This window comes from Neopelma chrysocephalum, unplaced genomic scaffold (genome assembly GCF_003984885.1).
Source record: "Neopelma chrysocephalum unplaced genomic scaffold, ASM398488v2 Primary Assembly neopelma1_24, whole genome shotgun sequence".
Taxonomy (NCBI): domain Eukaryota; kingdom Metazoa; phylum Chordata; class Aves; order Passeriformes; family Pipridae; genus Neopelma; species Neopelma chrysocephalum.
The window spans coordinates 14,942,795-14,955,984 of NW_020897693.1; the positions used below are offsets into that span (position 1 = coordinate 14,942,795).

The following is a 13,190-nucleotide window of genomic DNA, read 5'->3' on the forward strand; positions in this document are numbered from 1 at the left end:
AAAGTGTTGGACTTGCTATTGTGTTATGGTACATCACTTGTTCTTCCTGATTTGAATTGTTGATTTAACTGTCATAATTTAGACAAGAGAGAAATGTAAATTCCATTTACCAAATGGGATGTCTGTAGTATTTAAAAAAAAGAGAGATTAAAAATTATTAGAAGTCTCTAAAAGCTATAATGTTGTTCTGTAACCTTATAAAAGGCAAAAATCTAAATCATAATATTTCTACAGGTAAAATAATATACAATGTCTAAAAAAAGTATAAACTGCTGTTAGAAAAGTTTTGAAATAAACAATATGTGAAGATAGGTAGTTAGGATTTTTAAGTATTTTTCTTCCCCTTTTCTCTCTCCTTTTTGGCAAGGAAAATTGAAATATTTATTTCAAATAGAAAAGGAATAAATAAATACAATTGGAATGAAACATTATGCTTGATATTTGGTGAACTTTGTTTTCTTATAAGTATTTTGGTTTTAAATGTAAGTGCTGTAAAATAGTTCAGATCTCAAAGTTTGTGGGGAGAAAATGTTTCAGCATCTTTGTTCCTACCTGAGGAATACATTTTAGAGGTCTATTTTCCCTGTTTGCAAAATACATTTTTATTAGATCTATGTATTTGGGTTAAGACTTACTTAAAATTACTTAATTAGGTTATACTGAAATTCTAAGTGATTTAAAAAGAAGGATTATGGTAATATGACAAAACATAACACTATTTTCATTGAAATTCTTAAATAAAGCCCTTTTAACATGCCAATTTTAAAAATCTATAAATTTAGAGTGTTAAAATAGTACAAAATATAAAAAGGCTGAACTCATAATGGAATGTATAATCCTGTACCAGTGAGCAGGGATTTTTGTAGGTACGTCTGGAACATGGGAGGAGGTCATTTACACCTTAAGTTTGGTTTTGAGCATTTCTCTTGTTGTGTTGTCCTTTTCATTACTTTATTATGTATATGTAAACACTTATAAAATGTTTGTGGTTGATTTGTATAGAGAAAATGTAAAGAAAGAGGTAACAGTGTAGGTGCGCTAAGCTAGATGGGAATTGATTATGTTTTCCAAGGAAATTTTGAAAAATATACCAAAGTAGAAATTGCTGTAGTAAGGAATAAATTCTAAACAATTGTACTGAAGCCGTTTGAAATACCATGGCTGTGAATTGTCTTTAAAAACCTCCTATAAGTGTCCGAAAAACAGTGCAACATTAAAAGGTTTTCTAATTGTGTTTTCTCTAGATAAATCTATAGGCTTGTTACGCTGATTTAAGGCACAGAGTATTAAAAAATAAACTTTAAAAAGGAACTACATATGTGCTTTTCTCATAGATAGTTTTTTTTTTCTAAAAAGGAAAATGTATGTGTTTCTTTCCTCTGTGTTGTTTATGGTTTGAAATAAATAATAAATTTTTAGTGATTTATTTTTTAAAAAGAAGTATTTATATGAAAAATCTGGCAGTAGGTTTGTTTCACTTGTAATTTAATTTTGGAGAAATAGCAGAATGTTTCTGGATATTTGCATTTGTTTCAGAGGTTGGAGCCTAAGCCAGATTTCTGTGTAGTCTGTCAGGCAGTTACACGTCTGGGCATGTTACAGTTTGTAGCACTACAAATTAGAGCCATTTGACTTGTATTTGCTGTACGAGGCTTTCATAAAAAAAAAATTGTCATTTAAATGGAAGTATAGGGGATGAGCTGTGTGTGTGCATGGGGTGTGTTTCGGGGTGTAGTGCTGAGCTGAGGAGGGGGGTCGGGTGAGACCCAGTGGATTTTCCTCTGAGGTGCTGCTTCTGTCTGAACTTGTGATATCTACACCCCCACGCCCCGTCCCTCACTTATTTTATAAATGGATTATGACACTCTGGGTTATTTTTTAGTTTGCAGCAGGTTAGTTGCATGCACATTGTTTGCTACTTATTTTAAGAGAGGAGCTGACAAACTGCTATATGTGTTAGTCATACGTATACTGAGCACCTGTATGAAGAGCGTATGGGAAGGAGGATAGAATAGGAACGTGTTACTGAGTTTTCGCATTCGTTTCACTGCAGGATAGCTCAGTATTTCCCAGTAACTTTGTCCCAAAGTTTTCTGGGGGTTGTAAAGCTATTTTTGAGTTAATTTGCTTGTTACAATTTGCCTTCTTAAACAAAACAAACAAACAAAAAACCAAACAGTTGGTAGAAGGTATTTCAACTGCTTTTTATCATCTGGCAGGGAGCGTGAGGTTAATACCATTAACAAAGAACTGTGGTTGGGGACCAGAAATCTCAGTGCAGGAGCACCGAAAGCCGCCCCAGCATCAGCGGCCCGGGGCCCGCCGCTGGGCCGGGCCGGGCCGGGCCGCTCGGAGCGAGCTCCGCCGCTCCTCCGGGCCGGGCCGGAGGCGGCCGTTCCTCCTGGGGCCGCACAGGAGCCGGGCCGGGGGCTCGGACGGGACCCGCTAGGCAGCCGCAGAGGCGGGTGGGGGGGCCGGGCGGGCCGGCAAAGGCGCCTCAGCGCCGCAGAGGGTTAATGACGGCGGGGCCGCGGGGGCTGGCGGGACTTGTAGGCGCCGAGGCATGACGGGAACTGGCGGGAACGGCCGGGATATGACGGGAGCGTCTATGATGGCGCTTGCCAGGGTTAGGGTGGTAGGGCTGTCACTGTCCCGCCGGGCCGGCCCATCCGCACTCAGCCGCCGCGCTGGGGCGGCCCGTGCCCGGCCGGACAGCTTGGGGAGCGCTGGCCTTGCCCCCGCGCCCTGAGCAGCGGCCTCGGGGCGCGGCCCGGCCGGGTGCGCTCCTCGGGCGCCGGTAGGTCAGTGGCGGGTTCCCTCCTTCCCCCGGGGCCGGGGTTGCCCAGCCAGCCTTGCCCTGCCCCGGTGTTGGCGGGGCTGTGCGGCCGGGGCCTGCCTGTGCCGCCCGCGGCTCCGCGCCTGGGCCGGGCTGGCGGGCGGTGCTGCAGGGCGGGGGGTCACCGGCCGGGCTCGGCAGGGCTCCCCCCAACCCGTTTCCTCCCGAGAGGGATACGCTTTGGTTAAACGACAGGCGCGGCTCCTCCCCGCTGGCTCCGGGGCTCCCGCCGCACCTGTGGCCGGTCGGGGCCGAGGCACCGGCTCACAGGCTCGCTGCGTGTGCGGGGCTGGGCTTCCACTTTGTGCCGAGCACAGATGCTTTCCTGCGGCCTCCGTCGCCAGTCAGCCTGCGTGGATAGCAAAGGCGTGCACGTGGCAGGAGGAGGTCGCGTTTTTTTATGTGCAAGTTTGGGGTTGGTTGGTTGGTTGTGTTTTTTTTTAATGTGAAATGGAAGAATTAAGATGCTTAAACGTGCTGAAGTGCGTTGAAGTTATGGAGCGACAAACCCAGGAAGCAAGCAGGACTCGGCAGTCTACCTCGTAGCAGTGTTTTTTCTCTGTGGACAAAGTGGGCAGGGAAGAAAGAGGAGGAAATATACTACGTGTTAATTTAATTTGTGCCAATAGGTGGGCCCAAAGTGCAAAATCAGCTTCTTGTTAAACATTCTCATGTTTTAAAATAGCTTGTTAATTAACTGGAGATACCTTACTGTATGTATGAAAGGAATGACAAGTAATAAATCAGTCCGAAGTGAATTTGGTAAATTTTGTTTGGATTCTTTTGTTTTCCTCCTTACTTTTGGCAGCAAGTCTTGAAATACAGTAGTGTCATGCATCAGCAGTCAACTGTACTTGGGGTTGAACATGCTTAAACTTCTCATGGGAGCGAAACATGGTTATTAGGTTATTTTCCTTTGTAATAGTAATCCTCTTGAGATTCAGAAGAAAACGTAATTTATTTGTTAACTAATAAAGAAGTACAAAGAAAATAATACTATTGAGCTCAAACAAGAAGAAAAGAAAGGAACTATGATATAGTGGGTTTGTTTTCTATTGCACATGTTGCAGTTCAGTTCTGAGAGGAGGTGTGAGCAGCTCTACAAACATTTTTGTGTCTGAAAGCACATCAGATTTTGCAAGTAATCATCACCTGATGATTAATGTATCCTTAATGTATGCATAGATCGGTGTAATTCTCGGAAGAAAGAAAACAAAGAAGTTATTTTTTTTTAATTATTTTTTATTGTTCCAGTGGAGGGAAAAACCCATTGTTTTTCTTATTAAAAAAAAAAATGTTGGGCAGACAGAGAAAAGGGGTAAGTGCCTTAAGTGCTAGTTTTATAATCCCTGGTGGTTTGGACTTGCAGAGTTAAGCTGTTGAAGATGACTTGAGATACAAAATCAGCAAGTCAGAACAAAACAAAATATAAAAGATCAAGACAAGGAAAATGTGAATAATGTCATGTGTTTTAAACTTATTAGGCCCGCACTATTCCCATTCTGAAAAGAACCACTGTTTTTCCAGTTTTGCAGTAGGAAATTTTACTGGATTCTGTTTTATTTTAGTGGCAATGCACTTGTGCATTAGCACAATAAATACAATATATTCCCTTTCCAAAAATGTATAATGTAACTGTAAAGACTGTATAAGCAGTGGAAGCTATATGTAAAGGGGGTCAAATAGTTGAGGGTACCCAAAAGAAAGACAAGATTAGTGATACAGATAGTCTAATCTAACAGCCACTGTACACTTAGCTGTAGGACAATTTTTGAAGAGTGAAATAAAATCACGGGGAAATTAAAGGTGGCTTGAAATGCAGTGCAGTTTTAGCAAAAGAAAATGCTAGACTAATTTGTTACCTTACATGTTTCATTGTGAGGAAATCATGTAAAGTGGAAAAAATTTTGATTAATTACATTGTAAGCTAGCTTTGGAATGCACTGACAGATAATAGTTGGAAAGAAGGCTTCAAACTCGTGTTTTCAAAGACTATATTGGAATTCTTTCCTTAGTGACACCAGTGAAAAAGTAGAATGGTGATAAAGTCTTACGACAAAAAAAATGGTGGACTGTATTGATAGAGAGGAGGATTGGAATATCCCATGTACCAGCAAGATGAATCAAAACTGAGATTAATAGAATTAGATGAGATTTAGTGATGCAAATAGAAACTAATCATAATTTATTCTGAAAGAGTTCGTCACTTCAGTGGTGAGTTGGTAGTCGATGCAGTAGTCAGCAGCAGAATAATAGCATGCTGCTATGTGACGTGGCTGAGAAAATAAAAAAAAAAGGTGGTGTCCTAGAAAGCATTATGGGATGGATTTACTGTGTGTATAGGGTATATTACTGTCAAAGTATATGGTATTAGTAAGACCCTATCTGGAGCCCAACTATCACCCACATTCAGATTAAATGGATTCAAACAGATGGATGGAACAGATGCAGAAAAGGACCACATGGATGTTAAGAGGAATAGAGAGGCTTAACAGAAAGGCACAGAAGTGACAATTACACTGTTTTTATATAGGGAAGGAAAATAATTATGTGAGCTCAAGATTAGAGTAAAGAAGCAAAACAAATGCATGCAAAGGGGATAATGGGTAGAGTTTGCTGAAAATTGCAGGAAGAGCTCTTAAGTATCAGACCAACAATATTCTAAAGCAGTTTCAAATGAGAAGTTTAAATTTCTTTTTAAATGAAGTTAGATGTATCCAGAAAAGAACATCAGTATTGGGTTCTGTGTAGTATTGGGGAATTTGACTCAGGAATCCTGGATATCCCCTCACATAATTCTGCATTCTTGTTTATCAGTAAAATGAATTCTGAGATGGATATGTTCATTTACAGTAGGTCCACTTTGAAAGTACTGCTGGTTTTTGTCATCTTAATGTGTTTTTCCATTAATTAATTCTTTTCTTTGAGCACCTTAATAGAGGCAGAGTAGTTTGGTTGTATTTGCTATGAATTGTGTGTGTGGTTTGGGCACCATGCTGAAGGTGTATTCACACAGTGCTGCTTGACGTCTTGCCCCTGGATGGGCTACTTGTAGAAGTCTTCATGGAACAATTTTTTGGAAAGTATTTAAATGAAAAACTCAAGTCATCTAGGGCAAGGCAATGTTGCATTCTAAAAAAAGTAGGTATAATCAGCTTCCTTAGGTGTGAGACCTTGTGTCTTTTTTTTTTGCCTTTTGAACTCCATTGTTTTTACATCAGCATTTAGTGCAGCACTGAAAAACTGATGGAAGAACCTAATGATTAAAGAACATTGCTTTTCAGCAAGGCTGCCGTCCTCTAGGCAGACAATTCAGGTTTTTACTTGGCGTTTTTGCTATTTGGGAAATCTCAAAGCAGGGAGTTAAGGAATCATTGCTCAGCCATCCATTTTAATTTTATTTCTCAGTCCACATCTGTAGCAGGTTATTCAAAGAGAAATAATATGTTTTAAGGAGGTAACTTCCCATTCAGTGGTCAATAGAAAACTAAGTGATAAAATCAATCTGATCATCAGTTTATGCATTAAGTACTACCAGTGGCACTTTCAATAGTTGCTGAAGCAAAGGAGTGAATGGATTATAGGGATTAAACTTCCTTCATATGCCTAGAGGGGAACAAGTCATGAAAATGGAAGGCTTATTTGGTATGAGACAGCACAAAAGACTTGGAAGACAAAAAAATTAATATGTATTATTTCTAAATTGTTTCTTGCACATTTTTTCTGTAATGTGGGATTTGAGCCACGGATTCAATCTTGAGGCTTACAGGGCAGAAGTGTGACCATAAAAGTGATTGTATGAATATGGAATGAAACATGCCTGGTTGTTATCTAACCCAGATTCCTGAAAAATATTTCTCTCTTCCATCATGAGTCTGATTCTTTAACGAAAATAATTCCTATACACAGCAGGTTCTTCAGGTTCTTTCTCTTGTTCTTTTCTTGACCTTTTTGAGTTGGAAGAAAGTCATGGACTTTCCCATTGAAATGGTGGGAACACAGTGTTAGGTCTTCAGCAAAGTAAGATTTTCTGACCTGCTTTGCCTGTGTCATTCTCCAAGGCTTTCCACTGCAAAAAGAGGCACTTCCACTAGTGTCACCAATTTCTCATCCTCTTGTGCTGCATTATGCCTCTTGAAATAGTACTGGTTGGAGGAGAAAATTCATGGAAGTGAGAAGCATTCATGTGACAAGGTTGATAATGATATTTGTGTGATTCAATAACAAAAGCAAAACAGCTAATATTTTAATATTAAACAAAAATTAGATGTACTAAGAGTAGGGCAAGTCCATTCTTTGGCTGGTTCTGTGTAAACAAGTCTGGGCAGAATATGTACATATGTATACTCACATGTATATATACATAGAAGCCTGATTTGCTGTGCATGCTGGCTAATGAGCAAAAGTAATAGAGGATCAATATATAGAAGAACTGGAAACTTAGACACTGAACAAAATCAAAGTACGCTCAAGCTTGAATTGGTAGCAGTAGACTGGGAAAGGGATGGTTCAAGGCAGACTGCAGCAGCTTTTTTTGGGTTGTGGTTTTTTATTGTTGATGTTTGTTTGTTTTCAATTATTATTTGTAGGAATGCTTTGGAGCCAGGTCATTGCTGCTGTAAATCTTCAGATTTCCATTGATGTCTCCAGAGGGATAGTGTTTTACATCCCCTGAACAGATGGTGTTCTTGGTGGAAACATTATTGTGGTGTCTTTGGTCTTACATTGTTTTTAAACAACGGTGGTTTTGAAATGCTAACTTTAATGGTTAAAACTAATGGTAGGACTATTTAGGAAGTCTAAATAAGCTGGACAGTCTAATAAAGCTGGACATTTTAAAGAAATATGGAGAATTTGAAGAAAAAAATATGGACACATAATTGGGTGTTAAAGATAAATAGAAAACAGGTGGGTTTTTTTGCTATCAACCTCTGCCCCTGGTGGGGTCCTTATTGAACTTTCTGCCATCCCATTTCCTCTAGGAGTGATACACTGTGCTTAACAGGCATTGTTCAAAACTTAATTCATGTTTGTGAAATACTGGGAGTGGCCAAGACAAAGTGTTCTGCAAGTACCAGGTGCACCAGCACTGTCTGACAAGTGGATCTTTAATGAGAGACTTGAGGATGATGGATTTTTTTAAAAAGGATATGATGATGGAAGAGGTAAATTGTTATGTGAAAGATAGGAAATGTCACATGATTTCTGTCTCTTGGGTATGTACCAGCTTGTGCTAGGTAGTCTCTTTCAGAGATGTTTTGGAGCAGGGTGGAGGGAGAGCTATAGACACAATCTCACATTCAATACACTCCACAAAAGGATGCTGTGAAAGAGGGTTGAGTGTATATAATACAGTGCAGTGGATGAATAATGGGTTATAGATGAGGAGACAGAGGTTTATTAACAAATGTAGTCTGTCATCTGCATCTGAAAGTGAATGGATGATGCAAGGTGAGACTGAGTGTTGGCAGTGGTGTGAGGGACATGCATTCCTGAGCTTTGTTCATTTTATGTGGACAAGTATCTGTATCACTTATCTACAGTTACAAAACTAGGTAGAAGAGACATCAAGGATTAAACAATGAGCACACAGTATTTCATTTCTACAGATGATATTTTCAGCTCAAAATCAATATATTTCAGTGGACTGTAGGATTGAAGAAGGTTAATCTTCTGTTGCCGTGGCCATATTATGTCTCTCCAGTAAACACATGCTGCACTTGGATTTGCAGCATGCACAACTATAAGAATTTTTTTTTAGTAGTACTTGATTTCCAGTGTTGCTGGTGATTAAAAAAAAAAAACCACTTTATATGCCTGTCCTACTCAAGACTTTCCTTAGTTTGCATGATGAGAGGATCTGGAGCTCCCCATTGTAATCACTTCTGAAAACTCTAAATGGGGAATGGCAATAAAAAGAGCAATTTTGAGATTTTACTGGAGACTCACCTGTTAATCCACAGTAGGTAAAAGTGAAAAAACCCTGTTCAAAATACTAGAAGTTTATAGTGCCATTTGTCTTGTTTTCTGTTTGTAAGGGAAGCTGAACAGACCTTCTCATAAAGAGCTGTGTACATCTGCTTGGCATGCTAAATTTACAATCTATAGACTCAACTAGTTAATACGCCAACTACTGTCTGGCTTTAGGTTCTGTTTATCTTCCATTGCTACATTTGTCTGGAGTGTTTTGTTGTTGAGAAATTTTGGACTTTATTCCCTAAAGCAGAAGGGCAGGTTGCTGATGCCAAAATTTATTTAAGAAACAAGGAGTGTATAGCTGCTACACAGTGTGGTAACCTAAAATGCCTGAATGGCTCAATTTCAAAGCTAAGACTTGTGTTTCAAAGCTGGGTTGTGTTTGTAGGTCCCTGTCCTTCTCACATAAACTATAGTCAAAAGTGTGCAATTGCAGGATGACTGACACAGCAATCAAAATCTGTGCCTACTTGCTTGTTTATTATGGCACTTTATGTTACCAGTTCCATCCCTTTCTCTCAACCAACTGCTCTCTGGCTCATTTGCTCCTGTAAGCTCTGCAAAGCAGGGACAATCAGCTCTTCTGTGGTTGTTCAGTGCCTGGTGCCCTTTCTCACAAGTGCTGAGGCGCCCTGTGTTAGGCCCATGGGAGTGCTGTAGGGCTGACAGCGAGAGCCCCAGACTTGGGCTGCTGCTGGCAAGGCCCAAGTCTGAAACATGGTTCCCCAAGCACCTGCTTGGAGGGAAGAGGGTTACATAAATACCTGTTTTTAGAGTTGCCCAAATACATGGCTTTAACACGTGCTTAAGATTTATGCACAAGATGGCACTGAGAATGTCTGCCCCAGCCCCTCCAGTCCCACTGGCTTTCCCTCACATCATTGCAGATGATGGAAAACCAGTTATTAGGAAAAAATGTTTTACTGAGGGTAGTGAGGCGGTGGAACGGGTTGCCCAGAGAAGTTGTGGATGCCCCATCCCTGTGAGTTTTCAAGGCCAGTTTGGATGGGGATCTGAGCAACCTGGTCTGGTGAAGGGTGTCCATGCCCACAGAAGGGAGGGTTGGAACTAGATGATCTTTAAGGTCCCTTCCAGCCCAAACCATTCTGTAGTTCTCTGATAAGATGATTGATTCTATGATTCTGTGTGCTGTGCAACAGCTTCAACAAGATCACCTCACCCAGCACACATCTGTACCATGCTGTTAAAACACTTTGCTGCCCTTTCAGGCAGAAGAGGGAAAACTGAGTTCCTGGGTGAGTGCTAAATAGCATGTGGACTTGGCGGGGTACGATGACCCTGGCAAGAAGATGGAGTGGGTGCCTAAGGAAAGGCTGAGGGTTGAGAATTCCACACAAGGTATCTTGCCTTTCCCCAGCGTTAGGATCAACTCAGCAGTGGACGAGGTGTCTTGAGAGATTTGTTGGCATGTCTAACTGATTCTTGTAGACATCTTCATTTAACAGGATGGATAATGAAGATTATGTTCTAAGGTATTCTACTTTTTGCCTTCAGTGTGCGCTGGGGCAGGGTGTTGTAATTTGAGGCTGTGGATTTAGGCAAAGACATGCTGCAGTGCTCAGCACCACAAGAGCCAGGCCCTTTTTTGAATCTGGCCTCACCTCAGTAAGTGTGAGTAATGATAACAGAGGCATGAGAGCAGAATGACTGTACAGAAGGGAGAGCTGCTCTTGACTTGCTAGAGTGAAAGACATATTTGTAAAGGGATAAAATTAGTGCTGGGTACAAGAATGCCATTTAATGAAACAAATGACTACACTTCTTCTCAGTGGCACGAAAAACACGTGACACATCCCAGATAACCAGCAGTCCCCCATCCTGCTCTAAGGGTTGCTGCAGAGCTTTGTCTCCTTTTGATGTATTCCTCTCTGTAGTTCTACATCCTTATTTTTTGTTCATTATTGTTGCATTTTTTTACTCATGCATGTCTTTACTCCTTTAGCTTTCCTGAATATTTCTCTTTTGTCTCTCTTGTGATCTGCCATACAGCTTGGCCACCTTCCATGTGATGGAGCAATGTAGCTGACTTGTGGGTTGACTTAGGCTTGCATCACCATCCTGACCAGGTTGCATCTGCAGTCATCTGGAACTGACTACATGCCTGAACTGATAAAAAATGCTGTGGAAATATGAATCTCTGGGGCCTTTGCAAGGTATCTTCATATATGTGTGTGTATGCATGTTGATGTGTGAGTACATTCAAAATGCCTGTCTGTTCCATCAGCTCAGCTGACTGAGTGCTCCTTTGGGATTTGCTGCTGCTTATGGCAAAAGGGAACAGACCTGCAAAGCTCAGGGGAATACTGGGATTGACCCTGAAAAGGGGGATATGCCTGTTGCCTAGGAATGTGTGATACCCATAAGCAAGAGATCCAAAACCCCTCACTTGACCTTTGTATAGTTCTTTCCCTTCCAGTGAGTCCCTTTCCCTGCCTGTGACTCATCTTCTTCTAAATGTAGACTGTAAGCTTCTCAGAGGACTGCCTTTCTCTCTGAACAGAGTAGCATAAAAATAGCAACACTGTTGAATAACTAGTATTATTTTTTAAACAAAAAAACCTAAGGACTGCCTTGCTGTATCTGTGCTTCTCTGTCAACAGATTCATCAGTTCCCTCAACAGAACAGTGGGGCAGGTTCTGTCCTGACCCACGACAAGAAGGCTGTTCAGAGAAGAGGTCTCAGGAGCAGCACAACTGCAGTGCAGTGGGGAGTAGATGTTATAATAAAAGATGGGCAGACTCTGACAAAGGCCAACACATCTTCCATGGCACCCATGTACTTACTTCGCTGTTTCTGACCGATTTGTAATTGGCAGCATCCCCTTAGTAACTGCAGTGTGGCTTATGTGCATGTCCAATAGGAAGCTGCCTGCTCTCTTCAGCAGGTTATTCAACACCCATCTCCTTTTCTCCAGCCTCTACATACACTGTTCAGCTGCCCAGTCCACTTCTGTTCTCAACTCTTGGTGACACTGCAGCTCTTGTGTTGTCTTTGACTTGTAGTAGATCTCTTATTCTGGGCAAACTGGTACCTTTTCTCTTTCCAGATGCTTGTGCCATATCCTGTCTCTTTATTGCCTGGTCCTCTGGAGGACAAAAGAGTGAGAATCAGCAGTGTGTCATTTATCCTCCAAACAGTTTGAGAACTGTTTTGACAGCCAGTGGAAGAAAATAGTGTGATGTGGTCACAGCAAGCATGTGTTCTTTCTAACAATTTACAATTGCACTATGATCCCATTGAGAGTGATACTCGAACCTCCCTCTGATTACCTGTTCTTTTCTCTTGCTGTAACAACATTGTTTCTTTCCAACACAGGAGCATTTATGTAGAAATGCCAAGATTCTCCACACAGATTACAGTAGGTTTACAAATTAAGGAAAAACTGGTATGGAACAAGAGGAAAGAATCCCAGCATTTTGCACTTACCTGCAATCAAAATCCTGTCTTTGGAGGGTGTTATGTCAAATATACACTCGGTGAGGCCTATGAGGATTTTCCTTGTGTAATGGCAAGTGTTAGCCCTAGCATATCACACTATTCTAAAAATAGCGTCCAGTAAACAACAGGTGGCCTCTCTTGGAAAAAAATCAGGAAAAAAGTTGGTGAGACCTGGATCCTCTGCAGTGTCACTTTCACAATTGAGTGACTGACAAATAAAAGCAAAGAAAAAAACCCAGTGGGCTAAATCACCATGAGGATGGATTCCCCCTGTTGTGGAATTGAACAAAATCCAGCAACGTTCCCTTCTATTAGGTCTGATGTAAGTGCTGTATGATAAAGAGTAATTTCTAAAAGTCAGCTGTAAACCTAGAGGTCAGCCAATAAGACAGGGACTTGACACATTTTTCATTGTGAAGTGTATGATAGTTTCATGCCTTTAATCAACGTCACTGCAGACTGTATATTGTTGAATCCAATGGAATTGGAATCCTGCTATGAATTTAATTGTTTTCCACATGTAGAACAGAAGCCTTTGATTTCTGTTAGTTATGTATCTGCGTGAAAAGCTATTTTGTGTGTATATATATTTAATAACAGGAAATGTAACAAATATTTATTTTTATTAAACTAATAAAAGGGATAAACCTATCAAAGCATGTTTTCATTTAATTTCTTTTCCCTTAGCATGAAACATGAAAGGTCATTAAGTTCAACTTCATGTATCTCAAGACACACAGTTCTTTCTATGAGATAACTGACGTCATACAAAAGCATCTTGTTTCTAAATGAGAACTTTGAGGTTGCAATAGGCCTTGTAACTGCAATCAACCATGGTTGGGTTGAGGCCTCAAGGTGCAACACTCGAGGTACTACTTACCTGTTGCAATTAGGGTGGCACCTTGCATGAGATCTTTC

The 13,190-nt window shown here is 40.8% G+C and overlaps 1 long non-coding RNA gene across 2 annotated transcripts in view; it reads left to right on the forward strand.

Annotated features, from left to right (window-relative positions):
* LOC113977847 overlaps window positions 1-12,923 on the forward strand; it is a 75,289-nt gene extending 62,366 nt beyond the window's left edge. For both annotated transcript variants that reach the window (XR_003537422.1, XR_003537423.1), the window contains exons 4-5: window positions 10,823-10,986; window positions 11,881-12,923. This is a non-coding gene — a long non-coding RNA (uncharacterized LOC113977847). The remainder of the gene's footprint in view (window positions 1-10,822; window positions 10,987-11,880) is intronic.
* The last annotated feature ends 267 nt before the right edge of the window (window positions 12,924-13,190 follow it).